Source organism: Oryctolagus cuniculus, chromosome 7, assembly GCF_051225735.1.
Source record: "Oryctolagus cuniculus isolate XC-2025 breed Fujian yellow rabbit chromosome 7, ASM5122573v1, whole genome shotgun sequence".
Lineage (NCBI taxonomy): Eukaryota > Metazoa > Chordata > Mammalia > Lagomorpha > Leporidae > Oryctolagus > Oryctolagus cuniculus.
The window spans coordinates 153411960-153435064 of NC_142873.1; the positions used below are offsets into that span (position 1 = coordinate 153411960).

General features: G+C 62.6%; 1 protein-coding gene across 6 annotated transcripts in view; it reads right to left on the reverse strand.

Moving 5' to 3' along the window:
• ACTL8 (actin like 8) overlaps nucleotides 1-22580 on the reverse strand; it is a 64276-nt gene extending 41696 nt beyond the window's left edge. The window contains exon 1 of one of the 6 annotated variants that reach the window (XM_089299248.1): nucleotides 22470-22580. The gene's annotated coding sequence lies outside the window, so the exon portion shown is untranslated. Of the gene's footprint in view, nucleotides 1-17155; nucleotides 17323-17715; nucleotides 18228-20482; nucleotides 20617-22469 lie in introns of those variants that run through there. The other 5 variants (XM_089299247.1, XM_089299244.1, XM_089299249.1 and 2 more) reach the window with 5 other exon arrangements.
• Nucleotides 22581-23105: the final 525 nt, after the last annotated feature.

Consider the following 23105-nt stretch of genomic DNA (forward strand, 5'->3'; position numbering starts at 1 on the left):
GGCGTGGACAGCCAGGCAGCCCTCAGGAAAGACTAACACGATTTGACCTTTCAGAAAGTTGTGGGACTCCAGGTAGAGCCAGCAAGGGCTTCCTTCTACATGGCCCTAGGAATCCCATCTTAGCCCTAAGCACCCCATCTAGGGCTTCACTAGTGCTGAGCTGTGCACCCCAGCAGGCAGGGGGTGCCCTGGGCACGTGCGTGTCGTGGGCACGCACCTCTAGCAGGTGCACAGGGCGAGAGAAGCAACAGGTGGAGGATGCCTGGGGAACGAGCGTCTCTAACCCCCTGATTTTAGTCTCGGGGGTCCCAGGTGACCTTGACAGGGAACTGTAGGCCTCTGCTGCTTGCGCCGCTGGCCCAGGCCTGCAATGATGTCCACCTAGCCCTCAGCGCCGACGGCACGGCCCTGGCTGCCGGGGCCTCTGTCTGCTTCCCTCCAGATCCTCCCGCTCCCCAGCCCAGGGTCTGGTTCATGAGCTTCGGGGCCCCTCCCATACCAAGAGAAAACTCACTCCATCTCCAGGCAGGGGTGGCCTCGGCCCCAGGAGCCGAGCCAAGCAGGGGCGGGAGGCGGCAGCCTCTGCGGGCTCCTGTCCTGCCCAGCTGGGGCCTCGGGCTCCAGTCTTCCTGCCCAACGTCAGCCCTGGTCTCTCATTTGCTGGGCAAACTGGGCCAATCCTTGCCCTCTCTGGGCTCGGTTCCCCTCCTGCACCCCCCAACTCCTCAAGTCAGACTTAGCTCTGAGGATCTGATCGGACAAGTGCCTGCCGAGGCTGGGACAGCAGTGGGCCAGCAGGGTGCCCGCCCCTCCCCCGGCCCCCTGGAATTTTCACAAAGACTCCTCACTGGGGGGGCAGGGCCCGGGCCTCCCACGTGCGACTCAGGAGCCCACGCTGAGAGGGAGGCGGGGCCTGCCACGGAAGACGCGTCCGTCACGCCCATCTAGGCAGGAAGGGACACCTGTCACCAGAGACGGGGACACGGATGCATGATGCAACCCTCACATGGTGTGTTCCTTGGTCCCTTCCAGCACTCCGGGACTCTAGCTGCCTGGCAGTACCGATCCCGTGGCCCGGGGCGAGGCACCCAAAGCAGAGTGTGCTGGGCAGATCCCCGTCCCCTTGCTCGCTGGACCCCGGCCTCCTCTCGCCTCTGCTCCTCAGACACGCCCCGCATGCGCCCACCTCAGGACCTTTGCACCTGCTGCTCCTTCTACCTGGACCCCTCCCCTCAGACAGCTGCACCACTTGCTCCTTTCTCACCTGGGGTCTCTGCCAGGGGACCCTTTCCAGCAGGTCTCCCCTGGCCCCGGGGGAGTCGGAATCGCAAGCCTCCCCCGACGCCTTCCAAAAGCACCTGCCCCTCTTTTTGTCCTCCTGTTCCCCTCCTGACCGTCTGGCGCAGGTAGAGGCAGGAACGTTTACTGAGACCTGCTAGGTGCCAGGACACGAGGCTGGCCCCTGACAGAGCAGGGACAAGACAGGGCCACCCTTGGCACGACACCGAAGCCAGTGAAGAACCGAGGGGCCAAGCCTGGCTGAGACCGGGGCACCACAGCCGCCCGGCTGGCTGCAGACTTGCCTGGTAACGTCATCGGACGCTAGACCCTGGTCACAGCAGCACGGCCCCCTCTGCCCCTCCGAGCCTCAAGGACACTGGGCTTCTGTCCCCATCTGTCGCCGGCAGCGTGCACTCCACAGCGCCCCCAGCTGTCAAAGCGCTGAGGAGCCGCGCGCCCACCGCCCGCTGTCCCCAACCAAGCCCCGGTGCCAGGCACCGCAGAAGCACCGCCCACTGCACCCTCACCGCGAGCCTGCCTGGGCAGCTCCTTCCGCGGTTCACAGAGTGCGAGCAGAGCACAGAGGCCCTGGCTCTCCCAGCGCCCGCTCAGCTCTGGCCGGTGCCGTCCAGAGCACACCATGGGCAGTGCTCACGCAGGAGCCCCGTGAGGCCCTCTGATCACCCCACTTTCCAGGGAGGGAAGAGATGGGGGCCCCGAGCCACACGGCGCACGGGAGAGCAGACGTCGGAGCCCTGGCAAGGCCACCGGCACCTGCTGTGGCCAGAACGGAGCCCCTGCTCCAGGGAAACTCATTCCAGAAGCAAACGGCTACCGGCACAGCACGTGTGTGCATGCGTGTGTGCGCAGGTGTGTGAGCGTATGCACGTGTGTGTGCGTGCACACATGTATGCATGCATGTGTGTGCATTGCATGCGTGTGTGCATGTGTGTGTGCATGTATGCGTGTGTGCATCCCTGTGTGCAGGTGTGTGCATGTGTGTGCATGTGCGTGTGTGTGTGCATGTTTGTGTAGGAGTGTGGGCGCACGTGTGTGTGCACACATGTGTGTGTGCATGCATGCGTCCGTGTGCAGGTGTGTGCATGTGTGTGTGCGCAGGTGTGTGCGTGTGTGTACACGTGTGTGCATGCATGTGCGTGTGCGCGCGCGCACGTGTGTGTATGCCTGTGTGTGTGCGTGTGTGTGTGAAGGCTCAGCTGGCACCTACCCCAGTTGGTTATTTGCGGAGTAGCCAGCACTTATTCACACCTGTTAAGAAGCCAAGAAAGTGCTTCCCCTGCCTTCTCATTTACACACTTATTGATTTGAAAAAGAGAGTGAGCGAGGTTTTCATCCACTAGTTCATTCCCCCAATGCCCACCACAGCCAGGGCTGGGCCAGGCTGAAGCTGGGCGCTGGGCGCTGGGCCCCATTCTCCCATGAGGGTACTCACAGGCCTGTGGGTCCCCACCTGCTGCTGCCCACAGTGCACACACACAGGACGCTGGAGGAGGAGGCAGACCTGAGCCCGGGACCCAGGCACGTGGACACGGGACCCCGGCATCCCACACGGCTCTGCACTGAACACCCACCCTGCGTTCTCACTTAGTGGACGCTACCCGTGTCCTCCCAGAGAGGTGAGGCAGCTCGCCTGGGCCCACACAGCAAGGCGTGGGGGTCGGGGGCCAGGAGCTGGAAGCCCAAGGCCTCGCCTCCCAGCCCGGGTCCTGCTGACCGCGGAGAGGCAGGGCCGGCACTCGGCAGGAAGCCGGGAGCTTCCAGAACAAAGCAAACCTCGCTCTCCTAAACACATCAAACAAGCCTCTAATCCTCGTTATTAATGTAAATAATATTCCTGCACGGAAACAAGCCCCGAGCCTTCCCAGGCGGCTTCTGGGATTACGCGCGCGGTGTCCGGCGCGGCGAGGACAATAACCAATTGACTCTTATTAAAACTCCAATAATGCTGGCGCGATCGCGGCTTTGATAAGCTGGCTGCTGTGCGCGGGGGTCAAGCGCATTAGGAAAATGTAATTAGACTAATAAATTCTGGCGATCCTCTCTTCCCCCTCTCATCCCAAGGAGAAGCCACGCACAAGCCCTCATTTCCCACACGGAGGCCCCGCTGCGGGCTCAATGCAGAAGAGAGGGGATTCTTGAGAGCGCCAGGGTCTCGCCCAAGAAGGACCCGGGGTCCCGGCCACCCCAGACCACACAGGACTGAGCAGCAAAAGGCAGAGGCTACGGGAGCTGGGGGCGCAGGGCCCCCACTCCCACCCTGCACCCCACCACCACCTCCCACCACGACTCGGCCCCCTCCCTGCTCCAACAGGATTCCAAGGTCAGGAACCACTTTGCTGAGCTGTGTGCTCAGAGCCGTGGACTTCCCTGGGTCACTGGGGTACCATCATTTAGCAGGGGGCAGACTGTGGGGCCTTCAGAGCCCCCCAAGACCAGGAGCAGGGCTTGGAGGGGGGTAGCCTTGAACCCCAGAGGCCATCAAGGCCCTGCCTGAGAAGCCCACCTGCCCAGGGTGGGTGAGCCACAAGGGGGAAATCCGTGTTTGCAAAGGCCCCTCCCACCCCCTTTTTATATATTTATTTATTTATTTATTTGAGAGGCAGAGTTACAGACAGAGAGAGGGAGAGATGGAGATAGAGAGAGGGGGTCTTCCATCCACTGGTTCACTCCCCAAATGGCTGCACCAGCCAGAACTGCGCCGATCCAAAGCCAGGAGCCAGGAGCTTCTTCCAGGTCTCCCACGAGGGTGCAGGGGCCCAAGGACTTGGTCCATCTTCCGCCGCTTTCCCAGGCCACAGCAGAGAGCTGGATCGGAAGAGGAGCAGCCGGGACTTGAACCGGTGCCCATATGAGATGCCGGAGATGCCTGCAAAGGCTTAGCCCACTATGCCACAGCGCCGACCCCCTTCCCACCCCTCTTAACTCCTGATTCAAGGCACAAGGGGGCTTCCAACAGTTCACGGAGGGATGGGATTTAAAATCTACGTTTATTTCGGTGCAGGCTTTTTTCATAGTGCGCCTCTTCCAGGAGCTTTTGGAAGCCGGCGTACAACCCCTTCTGCCACACGCTAATTTTGAAAATGCAAATCCGTTCCAATGCCATCCACAGATTAGGACCTAATTGCAGCATTATGCAAATTTCACATTGGCTCTTGCACGATTTCACCCCGGAAACGCTTGGTGACCACGGAGAGCTGAGCCTGATCAGGAGGCACTGCCCCACAGCCAGCCAGCCACGTCCCCTCCCACTGCCCTGAACTCGCCCACCTCACCCCCACCCTCTGCCCTCGGTCTGTTTTGCAGTTCTTATCTCCGTTCTTTGTCTCTCCCTCTTCCTCCCTCTCTGCTGGGCAGCAGGTGGAACGAGCACACTGCTGCAGCTTCAGGCCTCTTTCCAGAGAGCGCCCGGCCACTTATCGGCATAGTTTTACACTTCTTAACCTGTTAACATGGACAGAAGCCTGCTGCTAATTTACTAGATTTCTATCATTTGTTTTAATTTTATTTATTTACATGAAGAGGCAAAAAGACGAGAGAAAGAGAAAGGCAGGGTCCGGCACCTGCTGGCTTCCCATATGGACGCCAATTTGATTCCCAGCTGCCCACTTCCGATCCAGCACTCTGCTGTGGCCTGGGAAAGCAGTAGAGGACAGCGCAAGTCCTTGGACACCTGTACCTGCGTGGGAGATGAAGAGGAAGCTCTTGGCTCCTGGCTTCGGATCAGCACAGCTCCAGCCATTGCAGCCAATTGAGGAGTGAACCAGTGGATGGAAGACCACCACCCCACCACCCCCGCCTCTCCTTCTCTCTCTGTGTAACTCTGACTTTCAAATAAATAAATAAATCTTAAAAGAGAAAGAGAGAGACAGGCAGAGACAGAAAAGCAGACACCACTCGCATTCGCTGATTCACTCCCCCCACCAGTGCCTGCCATGGCCAGGCTCAAGCTGGGAGCTGAGATCTCACCCCAGGTCCCGCACGTGGACGGTGGGGACCCAGCCCTGAGCCAGCCCCTGCCGCCTTCCAGGGTCAGCCTGGGCAGGAAGCTGGAATCAGCAGCTGGGACTTGAACCCCGGGACTCTGATGTGGGGTTGAGCGCCCCCAGCGGCAACTTAACCACCAGACCAAACGCCGCCACCGGTTTTTGTGCAGATCATGGCCAAGTGTAAACATGCAGCTTTCACCGGGCAGTGCACACAGCACAGTGCCAGCGAGGGGGGCGCGTGTCCTGTGACACCGGAGCACATGCCAGCCCGAGAGGCCAGCGCAGCGGGACGGAGAACCAGCGTCCCTGACACGGAAGAGGGGTACGGAGTCCCGAGTGAGTCAAGGCTCCCTAAAAGCCCGAGGTGCTCCTGCTGGCCCCTGGGCCTTGGACTTGTGCTTACGGCTCCCCCATTCCGCATCCAAGTCCACACTCAGCACTGCATAGCCAAGTTCAAGGCAGGAGCGCCAAGCCACAGCCTTCACTGCCTGCTGTCTGCTGTCTCGACAGAGCAGGTCGCCCCCTACTGGCTGGGCCTGGTGCAGCTGGACGGGGCCTCACCTCCCTGCACCCCAGCCCGGAGAAGTTTGGGGGTCCCACCTCCTGACGCTTACCCCTCCCCAGATGGTGCTCAAACCCCAGGCTCAGGAAAGAGCTCCCTAGTGGACAGGCCACGCCCCCAAAGGGCTGCCCCGCCCCGCACCTGCCAGCACAGGGGAGCAGCCCCTGGGACCGAGGCCAGGGCAGGTGTGGACAGCGCTCTGCGTGGACACCTGCCGCCTGCCAGGCACCAAGCTAGGCTGTTCACAGGCAACGGTGTGCTTCATCCCTGAAATCGCTCTGCCAAGAAGGGACCCTGCCCCCACTCTGCGGACGGGAAATCGGGCTCCACGGAAAATCACAAAAGCAGGAAGCAGCAGAGCTGGACCACAGCCCCTGTGTCTCCACCCCCCCACCTCCCTGCCCAAGCCCACAGGTCCGGACAGGGGTCCAGTGCACCCATCTCCAGGCCTCAGCTCTCCCACCTGTTAATGGGGGACACATGGCCAGTACATATGTCTGGGTTATTTGAGAAGGCAGGAGGAGGGCAAGCACTTGGAGAATTAAGAAAAGGTCGCATGAGTCGTAGGTGCTTAGCCCAATGGCTACGACACCCGTGTCCCACATCACGGCGCCAGTTCAATCCCCGCCTCGGGCTCCTGACTCCAGCTTCCTGCCATCGCCGACGCCGATGGCTCACGGGCCTGGGTTCCTGCCCCAGACTGAGTCCCTGGCTCCCAACATGGGCCCGGCCCAGCCACTGTGAACCTCTGGGGAGCAAACCAGCAGATGGGATATTTCTCTTTCTCTAACTTATTTGTAATTTAAAAAATGAAAGTCACCATGGAAGACAGGAATTGGCCCCTCCTGGCGCCCAAGCCCATGAGAACCAGCGTGGCCCCCTCTGCACATCCGTGTGCCCAGCCTGCGAGCCACCCCGGGGCTGCACGCCAGGGCACTGGGGGGGCCTGGCCCTGACACTTCCTGTGACCGCTCTACACCCAAGGCCGCCGGCTCCAACAGCAGGCACTCCCAGCTGCTGGAGGACCCAGTGCCACAGCCCTGCCGATTCGGGCCACAGAACCGAGGCCCCCTCTCGGGGGTGGGGCGCAGGACGGATGCAAGACAAACCCGGCTTCCCGCCCTGGAGCCAGCATCATGCCTCCCGCAGCCCGAGCCGGCTCCTTCTGGGCCAACTACTTCATTGTCTTCAATCCACCCTCCTCGGATGAAAAGAACAGAGACAGCAGATCCATGAGTAACATCTGTCTGCTTTTCTTGTAGATTTGTTTATTTATGTGAACGGCAGAGAGAGAGAGATCCTCCATCTACTGGTTCTCTCCCCTCATGGCCACAACTGGGCCAGGCCGAAGCCAGGAGCCTAGAACTCCATCCAGGTCTCCCACATGGTGCAGGGGCCCAAGGACCTGGGTCATCCTCCACTGCCTTCCCAGACCATAGCAGAGAGCTGGATCGGAAGTGCAGCAGCCGGGACTCGAACCTGTGCTCATACGGGATGCTGAGGTCACAGGCGGCCACTTAACCACAACTCTGACCCCTGTGACAAACATTTAATGAGCAAGTGTCAGGCACGATTCTGTATCGGGAGTCACCCAACAATGGCCCCCAGGCCAAGCCCAGCTCACTGCCGGCTGCTACACAGTCCGGAGCCCAGATGGTCTTTACATTTTTTAAATAGTTTGGGGGGGGGGGGGCAGAAAAAGAGAAAAAAAGACAACTATTTTATGACACACGCAAAGTCTATGAAATTCAAATTCCAGTGCCTATAAATAAAGTTTTATTGGCACACAGCACGCCCATTCATTTACATATTGTCCACGGCTGCTTTCAAGTTACAACAGCAGAGCGGAAGAGACCCACAGGGACCATCTGGCCCACGAAGCCCGAGGGGGTTGTGAGCCGCCCTTGACAGCGTCTGCCGCCGCCTCCTGCAGAGGGCACCGCTCCAGGCTCATCGGACAGACAAGGGGGTCCTGAGAAGCCCACAGACACGGCCCACGGCCCAGGCCCACAGCCCACAGTGGTGGAGGCAGGATCCAGACCCAGGCACCTGACAGCGTCTGCATCCAACCCACTTCCCTGTTCTTTCTGGGCAGGGCCCAAGCCTGACTGCTGTCACACACCCTCCCCAGCCACATCCACCCGGGCCTCCTGGTGCCCGGGGCCGGTGATCAGCGTGGCCACTGGGCCCCTGGATCCTCTTTCAGTCCTACTGACTTTGTAGATCTTCCCCAACCCACATTCTAAAGGGCCTATAAACCCACTGGACACTAAAGAAACTGACCCACGGGGCCGGCGCTGTGACACAGTGGGTTCAGCCTCCTCCTGCAGCGTCGGCATCCCATATGGGTGCTGGTTCAAGTCCCAGCTGCTCCACTTCCGATCAAGCTCTCTGCTGTGGCCTGGGAAAGCAGTAGAAGATGGCCCGAGTCCTGGGGCCCCAGCACCCACGTGGGAGACCAGGAAGAAGCTCCTGGCTCCTGGCTTCGGATTGGCTCAGCTCCGGTCACTGCAGCCATTTGGGGAGTGAACCAGCAGATGGAAGACCCTTCTCTCTCTCTCTCTCTCTCTCTCTTTCTCTCTCTCTCTCTCTCTGTCTTTCCCTCTCTCTTTAACTCTGCCTTTTCAAATACATAAATAAAATCTTTTGAAAAAAGAAAGAAAGAAATTGACCCACATTGGCCACTGCTCTCGCTGGAGGTCCCTCAAGACCTCCGAGTGCCAGCGAACCTCACTCTCGGGCCGCCGCTGGCGTCAGATAACCCTGCCCTGCCTTGGTGTCTCAGAGATGGAGGGTGCAGGTCCCCGGGACAGCTGTCCGGGCCATGGACGTCTCAGGGCCACTCTCCCTGCGATCCTGCCTCGGAATCTAGGACGAGGGGGAGGGGCAGCAGGCTCTGTTGCCATTGGAGCCAGGCTAGGTTAAGTCCGCAGCAGGACAGGTTACAGCCGGACTGCAGACGGGGGCGTGACCGGCGGGAGAGGCACAGGTGCACACGGAGTCCTAACCTGATGACCGTTTCTCACGATGCCCCCGCCCCATTATTAGCTCCGAGCTTAGACGCACGGTGTTAAGCACAGACCTCATCAATGAGTACAAATCAATAGATCCAGAAGCAAATATTTGGATTTTCTTTGTATGCATGGAGGAGACCCAGACAATCCAGCCCAGCCGTGGCGAGCGGACGGGCACAGCGCCTGCTGCTGAGCCCAGGGGCCGTCCCGTGGGTCCCAACATTTTGGATCCGGTGCCTAATAGTTCAGACTTGGAAGTTTGTTTTATTTTTAAAGATTTATTTATTTGAAAGTCAGAGTTACACAGAGAGGAGAGGCAGAGAGAGAGAGAGAGAGAGAGAGAGAGAGAGAGGTCTTCCATCCGATGGTTCACTCCCCAGTTGGCCACAACAGCCATAGCTACACTGATCCAAAGCCAGGAGCCAGGAGCTTCCTCCGGGTCTCCCACATGGGTGCAGGGACCCAAAGTCTTGGGCCATCTTCTACTGCTTTCCCAGGCCCTAGCAGAGAGCTGGATCAGAAGTGGAGCAGCCGGGTCTCGAACCGTATGGGATGCCGGTGCTTCAGGCCAGGGCGTTAACCCACTGCGCCACAGCGCCAGCCCAGATTTGGAAGATTTTAGGGCATAATTCAGATTTCTGGCTTTCCTTGGAAATAATCCAAAGATCTGGCCGTAGCAGCCCCGCACAGCAACAACTGGCTGGCCCTGAGAGAGCTGACCCTCTAAGCAGGGCTGGACCCATGAGCAGGGCACTGCCCACCCTCCCCTCTCCAGCTCCTGGCCCGGCTCACACCTCTGCCTTTCCCAGAGGTCCCGTAAGCAAGCAAGGGCCCCCACGCCCATTTAACTGGTGGGAAAACTGAGGCCTGCAGAGGTGACTCATCCTGCCTACGCCTGGACAGTGACTTCCTGCCAACGTCCAGGGCGGGACTGGGCTCGGAGCTCTCTCGCTGGGTTGATATCTGACAGCTACAAACATGTCTAAGGTGAAAATGAGATTTTTCTGCTGACTCCAATTTTGCCACCTTTTCTTCCGGCTCTTTGCAAGGGGGGAGGAGGGAGGGGAAAAGCATACCTTCAGAGCCAAGGAGATCTCCCCAGACCCCGCGCCAGCCATGCCCAGAACCTGCCCCCGGCTCCCCCCACCCCCGGCCATGCTCAATGCTGTCTAGGAAATCTGCAGGAGGGCAGGGTTAAGGGGAAAGAACCGGGCCACAGCCCGGGACACATCGGCAGGCGCCCCCAGACTTCACCACCCGAGATCCGGGAAGAGCCGAGCAGATGACGCTGGCCGGGCCAGGCCAGGGTTCCAAGCCCCCGCTCTGCTATTCGCTTGCTGTGTGACCACGGCCGAGGCGCTGGGCCTCTCTGAGCCCGAGTCTCCGTCTGTGTGGACAGGGGTCCCAGCAGCGCTAAGCGGACGGGGCTGCTGTGCAGAATGCACACGGCACAGCAGAGCGAGCACACGGCAGGTGCCCCCCAGGGTGGCGTGTCCTACCAGCCCTGCCCTGGCCTCCTCTCCTCCCCACGCCCCCAGTTCAACTGCGTCTGCTGCCTGTGGCTCCACCACCAGCCCGTCCCCACGGACCCCAGCCTCAGGACCCTTGCTCTGAGCCCCACCCCTTGTTCCCGTTCAAGACCACCCAGGGGGCCAGCACCCTTTTTTTTTTTTTTTTTTTTTTTTTTTTTTTGTGGCATAGTGGATGAAGCCGCCGCCTGCTGTGCCGGCATCCCATATGGGCGCAAGTTCTAGTCCCGGCTGCTCCATTTCCGATCCAGCTCTCTGCTGTGGCCTGGGAAAGCAGTAGGAGATGGCCCAAGTGCTTGGGCCCCTGCACCCACATGGGAGACCTGGAAGAAGCTCCTGGTTCCTGGCTTCAGATCAGCGCAGCTATGGCTATTGCGGCCAGTTGGGGAGTGAACCATCAGATGGAAGACCTCTCTCTCTCTCTGTCTCTCCCTCTCAGTCTATAACTGTACCTCTCGAATAAAGAAAATCTTAAAAAAAAAAAAAAAAGCCCACCCAGCCCTCAAGGCCCAACCAGACCCAGCACTTCCACAACCTTTCCCCTGTACACACACACACACATACACACACACACACACACGGGAGCCCCTCTGCCCCCACCGCCAGCTCCTCCACTGGCTCCGAGAAACTTGGGGCTGTCCCTGACACTCTGGGGGTGACGTCCTCCATCCCCCACACTCTGGGGGTGACGGCCTCCATCCCCCACACTCTGGGGGATGCCCTCTGCCCCCCACACTCTGGGGGTGACGGCCTCCATCCCCCACACTCTGGGGGTGACAGCCTCCATCCCCGACACTCTGGGGGTGACGTCGTCCATCCCTGACGCTCTGGGGTGACGGCTTCTGTCCCTGATGCTCTGGGGGTGACGGCCTCCATCCCCCACACTCTGGGGGTGACGGCCTCCGCCCCCCACACTGGGGGTGACGGCCTCCATCCCTGACACTCCGGGGGTGACGTCCTCCATCCCCGACACTCCGGGGGTGACGTCCTCCATCCCCGACACTCTGGGGGATGCCCTCTGTCCTCGCCACTCTGAGGGGGACGGCCTCTGTCCCCCACACTCTGGGGGATGCCCTCTGCCCCCCACACTCTGGCAGTTGCCCTCCGTCCCCCACACTCTGGGGGTGACGTCCTCCATCCCCCACACTCTGAGGTTGACAGCCTCCGTCCCCCACACTCTGGGGGATGCCCTCCGCCCCACACACTCCGGGGGTGACGGCCTCCGTCCCCCACACTCTGCGGGTGACAGTCCCCATCGTCAGCCTGCTGCAAAGCCCAGGGGGACGTCAGCACTGGTAGCAGCCAAGCACCCCCTCTTTCTTCTCTGGCACCCGCACACCCCACATTCCTGTGCAGGAGCGACCCTGACCCCACGACACCGGCGTGGAAGGGCCGGAGCCCACCAGCCAGCTTGACTCTCTCCTGGGCACGGACTCCCAGTCCCAGCTGGGGCCGCCCTCCTGGTGGGACCCCCACGGGGTCCCTGCCCCTTCCAGGCTTGTCCCCAGCACACTTCCATCTGTGCACTCCTCTGCGGCAGGTGCCCAGAGCCCCCTTCAGCGGCTTCTGAAACAACAGCCCTGGCTGTCTGGACCCCACCTCACCCACTCACGCCTGCCCCCCAGAAGCCCACCCGTCTGCTCCCATCGTGGGCACCACGCGGGCAGGGCGGGAGGGACCCGTGTGGCGCTGCTGCCCTCGGCCACCCTAAGGCAGCTTCGCTCCTCCCACGTGGGTGGGAACAGAACCCAGGCCAGCTGGGACCCTACCAGGGGAAGGGGTGCCCCCCAGGGGGAGGGGCCCTACCAGGGGGAGGGGCACCACCAGGGGGAGGGGCGCCACCAGGGGGAGGGGCCCCAACAGGGGAAGGGGTGCCCCCAGGGGGAGGGCCCACCAGGGGGAGGGGCCCCACCAAGGGGAGGGGTGCCCCCAGGGGGAGGGCCCCACCAGGGGGAGGGGCCCCACCAGGGGGAGGGGCCGCGTGTTTGAAGTCAATCAGTGGAGCAGTGAGAGGCGCTGAGCCCGTGACCCACGACGCAGCTGTTTCTACAGATGTTACAAATTGAAATCACGGCACACGCGGATCTCCGTCCAGTGCCCAAGAGGCCAAGCGCTCCCCGTGCACCGTGAGGGTGAGGGACTCGACAGCCACCACCGAGCAGCACCCGGGAGCCGTGGACGCCAAAGGGGCCAAACGTGGCCCCAGGCAGGTGCAGGAAGACCTCGGCCACGATGCACGGGTGCACACAGCTCAGACCAACCCCTGGCCAGGCTGCTGGCAGCACCTGTGCCCTGCACTGCACCAGCGCCAGTGGAGACAGTGTGGGACGCGGGAGCAGGAGAGCCGCCATGAGGCTCCACCGTGGATCGGGGACACGAGCACAACTTGGGGGGCCACAGAGCCATTACTATCTTTGCAAAGCAGCCCAGAGTGGGGGAACCAAGGAGCAGACACCCCTGGCCCACGCAGCGGAGCACCCTGTACCCCTGGGGGCACTGCGGGCTGCGCTTTCCAGCCCTCAATTACAGGGGCCGGGCGAGGCCCACCTCCTCCTCCTGACAGCATCACCCAAGGGCTGCGGGTGGGGGGAATGCGTGACTACCGCGGGAGGGCGGCACTCCATGCCCTGGGGGGACCTGCGCCTCGCACCCGCCTCCCTCAAAGCAACACCGCCGCCAGGGTGGGACTGAATGAACCCCGGCTCTGGGCAAGCCGAGCAGGCAGGAAAGCCTGGTGGGCAGGAACGCCGACGCGGAGGCAGACGGGCTGCTCCGCCGGCTCTGCGCCTGCGCCTGCACCTGCCGTGAGCTGGATGTGCCTTTCAGAGAATGAATGAGTGACGGAGCAGGACACCTACAGACGGCCGAGTGACCTGTGCCGTGGAGGGAGTGCTGGGAGCAGGCCAGACTCCTAGCCATGCAGAAGGGCTGGGAGCCTCCCCTCACCTCCTGGCCTCAGTGTCCCTATCTGTCAAGTGGGTCTAATCTACTTACTCCCTGGGCTGTGGTGTGGAGGTCAGGAGCGGGGTAGCATACTGCCCGCCCCCAGTTTACTCCCACGCCCATCAGCAGCTCCGCTCTGTGGCTGGCTGGGGGCACAGCAGGCAGAAGCCCCCGCCCGGGTGGGGTCCACCCTGCGGCGCCCGTGACCTGGATGGCGCATCTGTCTTCTGCATGCAGCACCCTCGGGCAGCCCCTGGGGAGTCAGCGACAAAATAAAGCTCCCCGGGCCGCCCCCACCGCGCTGTGAGTGCATCTGCCAGGCCTGCCTCTGGCGCTTGGGAACTGCATGCCCATTATGAGGATGGGATAAACTGAGGCTTGCCGGGTGCTGAGGAACACAGCTGTCAGAGGCCACAAGGGTGGTGCGAGAGGCAGCAGACAGATGGCCCCGAGAGCCGGGCCAGGGCTGGATCTGAACTCGGGACAGCTGGGGGCTCCTCCACCCCCTGCTTCTTCATGGAGAGGGCTGGAGCCTGACAGCTCACCAGTTAGGGGCCACGGCACAGCAAGGGCCAGCACCCAGCAGCCCCCGTGCCCAGGCCTCAGGCCACCAGCATCCCACATGGGTGCCGGTTCAAGTCCCGGCTGCTCCACTTCTGATCCAGCTCTCTGCTACGGCCTGGGAGGGCAGTGGAAGGTGGCCCTAAGCAGAGGTCACACATGACAGCTTCTCCCAGGGGGACCCTGGCATTGCTGTCACCAGCCGCCTGGACACAGGGCCCCAGGTCAGTCGCCATTGCGGGCTGCCCGGCAGGGGCACAGAGCGAGCAGGGAGGCTGCAGCCCTGTCCACAGGAGGCAGAGTGGAGAGAGAGGGCGAGAGCAGCCGCAGCCCTGGCAACACCGCTCTCCGCACGAGCCCCCAGCCGGCAGAGGAGGCAGGGCCCGAGACGAGGGGACTGGGGGTCCCAGAGATAGCCGCTGGGAAAAGCCAGGCTCCCTCTCACCTAGTGAGGCTGGGGGTCTGCCGGAGCATGGGGGAGACCACGGGGCCCGTGGCACCAGGAGGGCACGCGCGGTCGGAGCCCTCCCAGCCGCACCTCTTAGCCCTCCTGACCATGCGTAGCGGCCCTGGGGTGGAGGGTGGCCCCGGTGTCAGAGTGACTCCCCCAGGTCCTCCCTGCGAGGACTCGGAGCCACAGCCTGGCACTCGAGGCCCACGAGCCGCGGCTCTGCCACCTCCACGGTCCCTGTTCCCCCGAGCCGCGGCTCTGCCGCCTCCGCGGTCCCCGTCCCCCCGAGCCGCGGCTCTGCCGCCTCCGCGGTCCCCGTCCCCCCGAGCCGCGGCTCTGCCGCCTCCGCGGTCCCCGTCCCCCCGAGCCGCGGCTCTGCCGCCTCCGCGGTCCCCGTCCCCCCGAGCCGCGGCTCTGCCGCCTCCGCGGTCCCCGTCCCCCCGAGCCGCGGCTCTGCCGCCTCCGCGGTCCCCGTCCCCCCGAGCCGCGGCTCTGCCGCCTCCACGGTCCCCGTCCCCCCGAGACGCGGCTCTGCCGCCTCCACGGTCCCCGTCCCTCCGAGCCGCGGCTCTGCCACCTCCACGGTCCCCGTTCCCCACTCCACACTTGCACCTCCAGCAACATCAACGCGTGGGTCACCCCTGCGACGGGGCCCTCTTGCCTCTTGGCCTGGCCTTTGTTCAGCCCCTGTCCCTGTCGGGCTTCTATCTATTTGTGTTTAAAGATTTCACTCCGATGTAACCTCCTCCGGGAAGCCCTCTCTGCTACTCCCTCCACCCCTGTACTTCCATGGCCCCATATGCAACTCCACGTAAGCCGGTTTGTGAGCAGGGCTGTGGTCTTTGCCCCCAGGGAACTGGCAGGAGAATGGAGTCTCCCACTCCCGGGGGGGACCTGGAGGGACTGCCTGGCTCCTGGCTTCAGCCTGGCCACGGCCGGAGCTCGTGGACAGGGCCCCAGCCCACCTGGCCCTGCACGACCCCGAACCCAGGCAGAGCTGAAGGCGGCAGAAGCCCACTGCCGAGCTGGAGCCACAGTGTCGGGGGCCCCAGGGAGCGGGACCTCCCCCCGCGCCCCCAGCAGGCTTTCTCATCCCTTCCACGCCAACTCCTGCGAGCCCCTGGCAGCCGCTGCCCCGGGTGCGGCCAGCGAGAGGGGGAGGGGAGACCCCGCGCCCTGTGGCTGGGGGCTGGGGGCTGGTTTGTGCTGGAGCGGGGAGGTAGTCACGGGAGCGGAGCAAAGGCCCCAGCCCCGCAGTCGGGGTCCTGCTACAAACTCATGGGAGCCCAGACTTGGGAGCCCAGATTCGCTCCAGAGCCTGCACGGGACAGTGTGGGCTCCCGGGAGGGGGCAGCAGACCCCGAGGGCCTGCGGACTCGGTTCTGCTGGACTCAAGCCAATCCATTCCTGCAAACACCGGACGGCCCTCTCCAGTCCCCGGGAGCCCCCGAGGGCCTCCAGGTCAGGGGTGTTAGTGCCACCATGGAGGGCGAAGGTTAGGGACTGGGCGGCCGAAGCCACATCCCTCCAAGAAAACAGGAGGATCAGGGATCGGGACCTCAGGTGAGCCGCTCAGGCCCCCACAGCTTCCTGCCCCCCGCAGAGAGGAGCCCGCGATGTCTACACCCGCGGCACAGGCGCCTGGTGGCGGGGGAGGGGTCCGCTGGGTTCAGCATCAGAGCAAAGTGGTGTGTTGAGAACAGAGCGAGGCTGGGCCCCTGAACTCAGAAATCCCCCTGCCCACGCTGGAGCTGTCCCATTGTACAGATGACACTCCAGAGGCCCGGCCACGCGGAGTCTGTACCAACAGCTCGGGCCAGCAGCCCGGCTCAGCCCCGGGGCAGCAGGGAGAGAAGCAGAAACGGGCATTTAGGAAGCACCTGCCGCGTGCCAGGCTTGCGCTGGGCCCTGTCCTCTCAGCTCTCGCTGAACGCCACAGTGACCCCCACCCCCGGGTTCCCATACAGTAGCCCCCTCCTGCCTCTCTGCAGCGAAGCCCCACCCCCACCAGCCCCGCCGCACCGCAGGGGCCTGGCTGCCTCCAGTGAGGACCTGGACGAGTGCGACCTCATTTAAATGTCACCGCTGCGCCCAGTCACTGACCCCGCCGAGCCATCCCTCTCCTGGGCTGCCCTGGCACTAACGAGGCTCGTCAATCCCTCAACAGACGGACACTTGACCAGTCCCTGCAGGCCTGGACGGGCAGGGGCCAGGTAGAGAGTCCAGAGCCACGGCCACCAAGGGCCCAGGCCCTGGAAAGCAGCACCAGGCCCCTTCTCACCCCGCTGGGCTCTTGGTCTGTGGAGGGGAGGCCTGGGACGGGTCAGCCGGGCTGCCGCCCACGGTGCACCTGCTGCTTGCCAAGGGCTGTGCCCAGGAGCAGGCGCAGTCCTGCCACCATCCAGCAGCTGCCCAAGCGAAGGCCCATTTCACAGATCAGGAACCAGGAGACAGCCAGGTGACACGGCCGGAGGCCCTAGACGGTGCTTCCACATTCATCCGGCTCACACCAGGCTGAGCCAGCCCTCCAAATCCGCATGGAACCCCCCTCCCCCCACCACGACTGTAAGAAACAGACCCAGGAAACACTCAGAGGTGTGCGGCACCCTCCCGACACGCGAGAGGCAGCCCTGTGGTCTCCATACGAGAGCTCTGAGACGGAGGCCAGAGGAGCCGTGTCCACCGTGAGGACGAGGGGCAGGGTGTGCTCACAGCCCCCGGCCGGAAGCACCCAGGCACCAGCAACCCGGGCCCACGCGCACCAGGCCGAGCAGGGACCGCACGGTCGCCCGAACAGGGCAACTTACAGAAAGGACAATGACTACGATGGGAGATTGGCTACGATGCAATGAAAAGAACTTAGCCTACTGGTAAGACGCCGGCGTCCCACGTGGGAGGGCCTGGGTTCAAGTCCTCCGTCCACGTGGGAGGCCTTGATTGCCTTCCTGGCTCCCAGTGTCCGCCTGGCCCAGCTGCAGGCACTTGGGGAATGAACCAGAGAACCCGAGCTCCTCTCTCTGCTACTCAAATGAAATTTTTTAAAAAACAATAAAAGGAGTAGCTGCTACCCCCAGGGCTGAGAGAGTCCCCCCAAGGGAGGGTCCCCCAGCCCCAGTGCTGAGACAGCATAGCGAAGACCCCGCCCCAGGGCTGAAGCAGGAGAAGACCCCCACTCCCACGCTCCCAGGGGAGTCTGCCCACCTGGGCTGCCCCCAGGGCCGAGGTAGGGCACCCCCTACCTTGGGGGCCCAAGTGCCGACCTTGGGAAGGGGTAGGGCAGTGACCCCCCACTTGGCCAAGAAGTTAGCGTGGAAAAAGAAATGTGGAACCAGCCCAACTTGCCCGAAGCCCGGCCTGGGGCACTCACCCCAAATCCCAGCTGCTCTGGGGCCTCTTCACTTGTGGGGCTCCCCCTGCAGAGGGGCCAGAAAGGGGAGCTGGGGGCTGCGCCTGGCCGCTGCGGGAGGCCCTGGTGCACACACTCTGGGGAGGCCGGTCTGCGCTCCCCAGCGCCCCCTGCTGCCCCAGCCTGGTCCGCTGCCGGCGGGGGAGGGGGGAATTTAAAGGGCCCAGCTCCCTTCCCACGCAGCAGCCCAGAAGGGTGCGTGGAGAAGCGGTGGCCGGAACCAGCGCACGCCTTCCCTGTATGGCCTCAGCTGCCGTGGGAAGCCGTCCAGCCCCCGCCGCTCCTGCACAGCAACACAGCTCCAGCTCTGCCCAGGAGACGAGGACACTGGGGGCCCACGGGCCGGCAGACCACGCTGACCGCTGCTCGAATTCGGACACAGCTCCACGGATGCTCTGCTAAGGCCTTGCCAACGCTTGTACACAAAAGGCAATGGAGGGCCGGTGCTGTAGCATAGCAGGTAAAGCCACCGCCTGTGACACCAGCATCCCACAGAGCGCCAGTTCAAGTCCCGGCTGCTCCACTTCGGATCCAGCTCTCTGCTATGGCCTGGGAAAGCAGCAGAGGATGGCCCAAGTGCTTGGGCCCCTGCACCCACAGGGGAGACCCAGAAGAAGCTCCTGGCTTCAGCCTGGCCCAGCCCTGGCTGTTGTGGCCATCTGAGGAGTGAACCAGCGGATGGAAGACCTCTCTCTCTCTGTAACTCTGCCTTTCAAAAAAATAAAAATAAATCTGTTTTAAAAGGCGCCTGGGGAGAAGCTGGCTGGGCGCTAAGTGCAGTTGTGAGTGTGGGAGACGGTCTTGGCATGGGCATGGACAGCCAGGTCCACGGGCACCGGCTGGGAGCAGACTCCTGCCACCCGACTGTGAGAAGCCCCCATGCTGACCCAGCGCTAGAGGGTCCCCCGGGACCAGTTCAGGGCCACCGCCTGGCCACCCCAGGACCGTCTGGCCACCTCCACCGCCCCATGAAGCAAGGCCCTGGGGGACAGGAGTCGAAGGAGGTTTACTGAGATGCGGGCCCCTCCCTCCGGGGCCCCCGGCTTTCCAAGGCCTTCAGGGTCTGGGAAGACCGTGGCATTGGCAAACAAGACGAGTGCTCACCACTCCTACCAGAAGCCTCAAGCCGGGGGGCGGGGCTGGCCCGCCCAGGGCTGTGTCGCTCAGGCCCCACCCACGGGCTCACCCAGAGGTGGGTCAAATATGTTTGAGAAAGAACTGCATCTACTGAACACACGAAGGGGTCTTTCCTTGTTATTCCCGAAAGAATACAGGACGCCAGCCGTCCCCAGGGCGTTTCTATGGTATTACGGATTTTTTTCAATACCTGTTTTCATTTATCTGAAAGGCGAAGCGACAGAGAAGAGATCTTCCATCTGTGCCTCACTTCTCAGATGTTCACAAGAGCCAGGGCTGGGCCAGGCCAGAGCCTGGAGCTTCCTCCTGGTCTCCCACGTGGGTGCAGGGGCCCAAGCACTCGGGCCATCCTCCACTGCTTTCCCAGGTCACAGCAGAGAGCTAGACTGGAAGTGGAGCAGCCGGGACTCAAACCGGCACCCATATGGGATACCGGTGCCACAGGCAGCAGTTTAACCTGCTAAGCCACAATGCCAGCCCCCTGAGACATAAGATTTATGTATTTGTTTATTTGAAAGGCAGAGTTACAGAGAGAGAGACAGAGAGAGAAGAATCTTCTATCCACTGGTTCACTCCCCAGATGGCTGCAATGGTCCAGGCTGGGCCAGGCTAAAGCCAGAAGCCAGACTCCATCCAGGTCTCCACATGGGTGGCAGGGACCTAAGCACTTGGGCCATCCTCCGCGGCCTTCCCGGAAGCATTAGCAGGGAGCTGGATCGGAAGTGGGGCAGCCGGGACTCGAACCGGCGCTCCCATGGGATGCCCACGCTGCAGGCTGCAGCTTAACCCACTGAGCCACAGCACCGCCACCTCTCCCCTCCCGCACACGCATCTGCTTCTCCATGTCTCCGTCTCTGGTCCCTCTTACAGAAGAGGTGGGTGCACGCAGGCCCCCACCCCGTCTCCCTCTTTCACATCACGGTACCCCCAGCACTAACTATAGGCTCATGGCAACCTGCCAACTCAGCCACTCGAGCGAGTACGGTCAGGTGCCACGGGAGGGCACCCCCAGCGAACCGCAGCGCAACGGTGGCCACGCAAGGTCATGTCCACGGAGCAGGACACTGAAGAGGCCCGCGTCCAGCCCGGAGTGCCTGCGTCCAATTCCAGCTTCCCCGTGCAGACCCTGGGAAGCAGCAGCGGCGGCCGGCCTGAGAGACCTGGACAGAGCTGTCCCAGCTCCTGGCTCTGGTCTCAGAGCAGCCCCGGCCACTGCAGGCAGCCGGGCAATGAACCAGCCACTGAGAGCACTTGCTCTCTCTCCCACCTGCTCGCTCGCTCTCTCCCTCCCACCTGCTCTCTCTCTCTCCCACCTGCTCACTCGCTCTCTCTCTCCCACCTGCTCACTCTCTCTCCCTCCCACCTGCTCGCTCTCTCCCACTTGCTCACACGCTCTCTCTCTCTCTCCCACCTGCTCTCTCTCTCTCTCTCTTCCACCTGCTCATGCGCTCTCTCTCACTCTCCCACCTGCTTGCTCTCTCTGTCTCTCTCTCTCTTTCTCTCTCTCTCACTTTCTCTGCCTCTCAAAGAGTACATTGCCTGGTGCCGTCACAGCATCGTAATTCATGCAAGCACGCTCCATGGCACTCACCAGGGACGAAGCCACCTGGGAGCGAGTTTCCCGGAGCACAGCCCCGCCCTTACGGGGCGCGTGGTGCGATGAGATGCAGCTTCCCTGGCGTTAGCCCCATCTAGCGGGACAGTGCCCTCCCAAGTCCAGTCCCACACACGTCCTCGGAGCAAAGTCTCGTGGGTCCTCCCGTGCTCCTCTAGGGGCTGGCGTGCACCTGGCCCCGTGGAGCAGGCTGGGCTGTGAGCCTCGCTGGCAGGTGCCGACGGGGCAGGGGGAGCACAGGGCTTTATTTATTTATTTTTAAGATTTATTTTATTTATTTGAAAGACAGAGTTAGAGAGAGGTAGAGCCAGAGAGAGAGAGAGAGAGAGAGAGAGGTCCTCCATCCGCTCCCCAAATGGCCACAATAGCAGGAGCTGGGTTGATCCAAAGCCAGGAGCCAGGAGCTTCCTCCAGGTCTCCCATGTGGGTGCAGGGGCCCAAGCACTTGGGCCATCTTCCACTGCTTTTCCAGGCCATAACAGAGAGCTGGATTAGAAATGGAGCAACCGGGATTTGAACCCGCATCCATAAGAAATGTGGTGCTACAAGCCAAGGCGTTAACCCACTACGCCACAGCGCCAGCCCCGCAGGGCTTTCTTACACACAGGAACTGAGTGTCCCCCGACAGCGGTGGGCTCGGGTCCCCCTGAGCTGCCTGGGCATTCCGACTCCTCCCATTCCACGTGGGCCCTGTGGACCCCACGGGGCAGGACCCCCTTTGTTCCCAACCAACGCCCCAACTTTCACATGCGAAACTCGAGATGCCACCCCGCCGACAGCAGTGCCCAGAGTGTGGTCTTCCCGGGGACCAGGCCCCGGGCTGCGGGCAGTGACAGCTCCCGGGAGGCCTCGGCCCTCACAGCCCAGGCCTGGGGTCAGAGCTAAAGGCCTGAGCTTGCCCCGTTCTCTCTCCGAGCTCCAGCGCCCGCCCCAGCCACACAGTCAAGAGCAGCGTCCCCCCAGCCCCAAGGGACGCGTCCCGGCGACAGCTGCACGCACTGTGACGCCACCACGTGCCTCCGCCACGCATCCCACTGCCCACCGGCAAGGAACTGGACCCCACCCTCAGCCACCGCACCGAGCCCAAGCCCCAGACGCCACCGGCTGCAGGTGCCTCTCCAGGGGGTCACTGCTGCCACCCAGCGAGAGAAGGAGCCCATGCTGTGACCCTAACAGCAGTGGCACACAGCGGACCAGCGACTGCCCCGGAGCTGACCAGGAAGGGGCAGAGAACTGGAGTTAGCAGAAGCAGCAGCCACTGCCCGCCCCGCCCCACCCCACCCCCCACCCCACCCCACCCCCCACCCCGGAGCTGACGGCTGCACTGAGGGAGAGGACCCCCAGGGCTGGGACGGACCCCTCACCAAGGGCACTGAGAACCTCCAGCACTGAAGCAGGGCCCCCCAGGGCAGCTCCAAAGAACTCCAAGATGGAAGCAAAGTCCCCCCAGGAAGACTCCCCCCAGGACGGGGGCCCAGCCCCCCGGGAGAGCCTGAGAGGTCCCAAGAGACGCCCACCCAGGGCAGAGACCCGGTCCTCAAAAATGCCCCTCCCCCAGCTCAGGGAAACCCCAGCGCGGAGCTCCCCCACCAGGGCTGAGAGACCCCCAGACCAAACGGAGCCCACCCCCAGGCCTGGGACACAGCCCCCAGGTGGGCCCTGCTCCAAGGAGGAGCCTCTCCACCCCAGAGCCCAAACACGGCCCCCAGGCTGAGCCAGCCCCCACGGAGGCACCCCCACCCCAGGGCTGAGGCAGAGCCCTAAGGAACCCTCCCCAGGAAGGCAGGAAAAGAGGTAGCCCCCTGAGAAGCAACCCCTCCTTGGGGCCCCAAGTCCAACCTTGGGAAGAGGGCAGGGCAGTGACCCCACCCCCCCACCACACACCCACACACGGCCAAGTTAAGTCTGGAAAAAGAAATTCCACACCGGCGAACTTGCTAGAAGTCGGAGCTGGGGCACTCACCCCAAACCACAGCTGCTCAGGAGGGGAGGCGGCTCACGGGGACCCCGGCAGAGCTGCCCGAAGGTGGAGATGGGGGCTGGGGGCTGCTGAGCGAGCGGCTGGCGCCCACGTGCTGGGAGGCAGGACCCCACGTGCTGGGAGGCAGGGCCCCACGTGCTGGGAGGCAGGCCCCTGGTCCCCAGTGCCCCCTGCTGCCTGAGCCCGCCTGCTGGCCAGGGGGGCCCTTAAAGGGCCCAGCTCCCTTTCCAGACAGCGGCTCAGAAGGGTGCGGGAGGCAGTGAACGCATAACCTGCGCTCCTGGGACAACAGCAACAAAACGATACGGGAAAGCCAGACCCAGAACAGCACAGCCTGTACGTTTCAGAGAAGGAACAGGCAGGGTAATCTACAAGGACAGAATTCCCACAGCAGGTGCCTGGGGTGGGGGTGGGGGCATTTTACTGAAAGGAGGCAGGGTGAGAATTTCTGGGGTGGTGGAAATGCCTCTCATAAACACTTTTATAGTAATTTTTACTGATTCACACTTAGGGTGGTGATGGGTGCAGGTATATAAACAAATTGGTGAAAATCCTTGTAACTGAACTCTTGAGTGTCTCATTGTACAGAAACTACATCTCAATTTTTAGAATTTTTAC